This window comes from Lactuca sativa, chromosome 1 (genome assembly GCF_002870075.4).
Source record: "Lactuca sativa cultivar Salinas chromosome 1, Lsat_Salinas_v11, whole genome shotgun sequence".
NCBI lineage: Eukaryota > Viridiplantae > Streptophyta > Magnoliopsida > Asterales > Asteraceae > Lactuca > Lactuca sativa.
Genome location: NC_056623.2, coordinates 68,377,870 through 68,383,141, shown reverse-complemented (window position 1 = coordinate 68,383,141; position 5,272 = coordinate 68,377,870). Strand labels below are relative to the sequence as shown.

General features: G+C 40.0%; 1 non-coding gene across 1 annotated transcript; it reads right to left on the bottom strand.

The window, feature by feature from the left end:
• Positions 1-1,242: 1,242 nt before the first annotated feature.
• On the bottom strand, positions 1,243-1,349 carry LOC111887553 (small nucleolar RNA R71). Its single transcript, XR_002848797.1, has one exon. It is a non-coding gene; the product is annotated as a small nucleolar RNA R71 (small nucleolar RNA).
• Positions 1,350-5,272: the final 3,923 nt, after the last annotated feature.

Here is a 5,272-nt window from a genome sequence, read left to right as displayed (position 1 = left end):
AATGTATAACCATTTAGTGAAAACGGATTCGAACTAACAGGACTGTTTTTGTTTATTAATTAAGTTTTTGTTAAAGAATTAAGTTCATCTAAACTTGCAAAATTAGATAAAAAGCCTTCTTTTGTTAGTAATTAGGTTAGTTTAGTAGTAAATAAATTAATTAGTCAACATCGTTCCCTGTGATCGACACCCGATTTACCAAACTATTCTATAATTCGACTAGGTACACTGCTTAGGTGCATTTTAGTTAGTTAGTTAGTTAGGTTATAAATTATAAAATTAGTGATACTTTCGTGCACATCAAGTTTTTTGTGCCGTTGCCGGGGAACGGCTTAGTTAACTATTAGTTGTTTGCTTTAATTTAATCGACCCTTTTTGTAGGATCAAACCTACAAGAAGTTACTTTTCTGTTTTAATTTTTTTCTGCATTACAGGACTCACGACATGAATCCTTAAGATTCACGACGTGAGAATTGCAATCCTTAGTTTTGTTTATTTCAGTTCGTTTTTCATAGTTCAGTTTTACGTTTTTTTTTTGTCTCATTTCAGGAGTTCATGACCAGATGTTCTAACACACCTTTGGTACCACCACTTGAAGATCCCGAGTCTACACTTCACAAAAAGAAGGATAAGAGCGTGAAAGAAGATCTAACACCAAAGAAGACACCTTTACAAGAATTCAAATCATTGTTCTCAAAGAAGTCGGGAAAGAAAACGAAGGAGTCAAGTTCGTCTTTAAAGAACAAGAGCAAGCTTGAACACTTAGATCAAATACCCGTCCAAGCCGAGTCCGAGTACGATACTGAGCCTAAATTTGAATTACATACAAGTGAGCCCAAGAACGAGTTGGAGAACGAGATGGAAAACATTGATGAGATAGCCATGGGGGACTACAAGAAGCGCATTCGAGATGATGTGGGGTCGGGTTTAGTACATCCTACGATTCCTGCAAATGCCACATTCGAGTTGAAGGGACATATCCTTACTGCACTTAAGGATATCCCATTTTACAGGAAAGATCACGAGGATGCTTTTAAACACTTAGACGAGGTGAACGATATTGCGGATTATTTTAATACTCCCAATATCCCAAGGGAGACAGCTTTGCTAAGGATGCTACCAGTCACTTTCAAGGGAGCAGCAAAAGACTGGTTAAAGGCACTCCCACCTGGTACAATAACCACATGGGCCCAGTTGCGTGAGAGATTCCTAGATCAGTTTTGTGCACCCTCCAAAATCTCTAAACTCAAGAAGGCAATTGCCAACTTTGAGCAAAATCCGGGGGAGTCATTATACGAGGCCTGGGAACACTACAAGGGGTTGTTAAGGAATTGTCCTCAACATGACCTCAATATTCAGCAGGAGATGTCAATATTCTATGATGGGGTGAATGTCATGACTAGAAAACTCCTTGATTCGCAAGGACCACTAACGAAGAAGAACCCAAATCAGGCCAAGGAGTTGATTGAAGAGTTTTCAAGGCACTCTCGTGAATATCACAACCCAAGGCGTGATGGAATAAAAGGCAGTTGAGGTACACAAACTGAAGAGATGGCTGCTGTGACAGCAATGCTTAGCACTATGGATATGAGATTGACTCAATTGGACCAATCAATTCATGCAATTCGAGGTGGTTGCGAGAGATGTAGTGGCCCACACTTGACAAAGGATTGCAATATGGATGAATATGGAAACAAGAAAGCTCAAGTATGCTACTCAAGTGGGGACAAGTATGAAGAAGATTGGAGAAAACCAAAGAAGGAGTGGTTGTCTTACGAAGAATACAAGAAGCAAAAAGAAGAGAAATTTAGGCAAACACCCCGGGGCTTCTACCAAAGAGAGCAACCACTAGTTGAGAAGAAATCAGAATTAGAGACCATGTTGATGAAATTCATGGAAGCTTCAGAAAAAAGACATGATGCTATTGACGCTGCAATGGAAGAACAAAGAAGTATAATGAAGAATCATCATGTAATGATGATAGATCAGCAAGCATTAATAAAAAAAATCAGCAAGCCTCCATCAATAACCTTGAAGTACAACTTGGTCAACTTACCACTTTGGTTAATGAGAAGATGTTCCCGAAAAATCCAGAAAACAAAAACCCAATCTCATGCGATGGCCATAAATATTGAAGAAAAGGCAATTTCTGAGTTCCTAGAAGCCTTAGAAGTGGAGCCACAACAGCCCGATTCAAAGCCAAAGAAGCCAAAGCGTGAAATTGAAGAAACTGTTGGAACACCCAGTTCACGTCGTGAGCCCGCTATGCTCACGTCGTGGGCTCAGTCCGAACAGAAGAATTATGTATTTGTTCCAGCTTATGAACCACCTTTGCCATTCCCGTCTAGAGCTAATCTCAGTCCAGTAGAGAGAGAACATCTGGAGTTTATCAAGCAATTACAGGGTATTCCAATCAATACTACTTTTACTGATTCACTTGCAAAATTTCCAGAATATGCTAAGTTCTTACAAGATTTATTAAACACTCATCAGCAATTAAAGGAGAATTCTAAGGTGATCCTAAGTGAGCAAAGCTCAAAAGCTGTGTTGGGGGAAATCCCTAAGAAGATGGGGGATCCTGGACGACTCACTCTTCCATGTGAGTTTGGGAATAACATGAAGGTTTATGCTTTAGCCGATTCTGGGGCTAGCATAAATTTGATGCCTTACTCGTTTTATGAAAAATTAAGAATTCACAAATTGAAAGCTACAAAGATGACTATTCACATGGTGAACCGTTCAGTGACACAGCCCCGGGGCATTGTGGAAGATATTTTAGTAAAAATTGGGAAATTCGTTTTTCCAATAGACTTTGTGGTATTGGATATGAAAGAAGATCCCAATGTACTGATTATTCTTGGTCTCCCACTACTAAACACTGTTGGAGCTCTTGTTGATATTCGGGAGTCTAAGCTCACCTTGAGGGTTGGTGATGAAAAGGAAATTTTTGGGATAGAAGATGGCTTTCAAGGGAATCATGCTCAAGAAGAGGTTTGCAACATTGATGAAGACAATGAACTTGAAGAATTAGAGAAGCTCATGGAAGAAGAAATCAAAACAATTCAGCAAGTTAAAAGAACAAAACCAAGAGCATCTGTTTCATTTTTAGTTGAAGTCATTGCCTACACGAGTCCAACTTCTTGGGTGAGCAAGGAAGATGATGAGATGACGAGTGATGAAGAGGAGGTTACTTCAAAAGTAACAAATCCATTGGTGAAAGAAGAGAAGGACGCTATGGAGTGTAAGGTACAGACTAAAGGGACCAAACGCAAGCTTGATGGAGACGAGGTCAATGCTAAAAAGGAAAATCCGAAAAAGGCGTACAAAAGATGAGCTCAAGCTTACAAGAGGCGTTTCAAGGAACAAAAGATCCTAGTGTTGGACTCTTCAGATGATTCAACGTAGGAGGCACTAAGTCCAGCTCAAGACTCCTCAAAAAGAAGCGCTTCTCGAGAGGCAACCCGAGTTTGGTTTGCATTTTTTTCTTTTCGTTTTAGTTTTTGCATTTTAGTCTTAGAAACATATATCATATCATCCAACTCGCTTTATTCATAATTAAACACTGAGTGTGGGGTCCCTAAAAATGAAGTGGTGATAATTAAGAATTTAGTTAATAGACAAACTTGACTTAATAAAAAAAAATTCATACAGAATTCACGACGTGAATCCTTATGATTCACGACGTGAGTTCTGAATAAACCGGACAATATATCATTGATGCACATCAGCCCATTTTCTATTAAACTAATTGGCCCAAGACTAATCCATTTTTGATGAGGAATGCATGGCCCAACATTAAGCCCAAGCAGGACTCACGACGTGAACAGTAAACTACTCAGGACCACAGATTAAAGGATAAAGAATCAGTTTGACCCACTTTGTTTATTCCTCACAAAGTGAAACAAGAAATCTGGTCCCCCCTTGCTCCGATTTTGGCCGACAAACACTCCAATTTCGTTTTTGCTTACCTAATACTTCAATCTAAGGTAATGATTCTTAATTATTAAGTTTAATTCTTCTCTAATAGTTGAACTTAGGTTTAGGGTTTGTTAGTTAGATGAAATGTCGAAATTATTCCTTAAAAACCCCGTAATAGCCTTGGAATGTTGATGATTTGTGGTTGGAATTAGTATATGAGTAAACCCCATTAACATCATGACCTGATTTGCGTCCTGATCTTAGCGATTATGGTTGCTGCGTTACAAACTCACGACGTGAATACTAGGACTGGACAACTCCAGTTCTGTTAATTTCTAATTTGTTGGGTTGTTTCTTTTGGATATGTTTGTTGTTTGTTTTTTGCAGAAATGGCTCCCAGAAGAGAGATTCCAACTAGAGTAGCTGGTTTACATCCATTTTACAACTTTCCAACAACTACACCTCGGGATGTATATACACGATGGAACAATCGGTTGGGATGGCTTTACAACCAGAAGTTTGCTATTGCCCCCACTATTCAGTGAGCATAGTTGAGGGAGGTTGGACCGGTGGATCAGATGTCCTAATATCTTACTAAGTTGTTTTTGGGGAATGGATTTTCGTTCACATGCAAGGGGTGGTACAATTTGTTTGCAATCCCAGAGCGGGTCTATAAAGAGCTATGCATGCAATTATTTTCAACGGTGACATTCCATGAGAATGTCCAAGATCATACTTTCCCGCAAGCTTTGGTTTTTCGTCTAGGAGGGGAATATAGGGAATGCAGATTGGTGGAGTTTTCATGAAGAATGGGGTTGTACGAGTCTCATGAGACCATAACTCATGAGTTTGTTTTATTTTTGAGGAGGCCACACGTGGTTATGAGAATGGGGTCTCAGGTCCGGAGTTTTGGAGCAATATTGCGGCTGGTGTGTTCAATTCCGGTGTATCTCCTGAAAGCAGCATCAAATCACCACTACATCGCCTTATCACATTTTCTATTCACCACAAACGCCATGGTGATAAGGTTGCTAGAGTCAATTTGCTCTTTTTGTGGTGCATTTTACAGCCAGGCATGTGCTGTAACATTCCGTATTTCTTGGCCCGCTACTTGGCGGAGTATGCAACGATTGCCCGTTGCGGGAGCCCTATTTGTGGGGGGGCACTTTGTTACGCGTTTGGCCCGGTCTTATGGACTCATTGTTCCCGACATCACTCGTTCTTTAACATTCATGGAGGGGAACGAGTTTACTATAGGGTATTTAGAGACAATGAAGGTGGTCAAGAATTATGGAACACATTGGGGGATTCTTGATGATAATGATGATGGTGATGAGCAACCGACCGACCAACC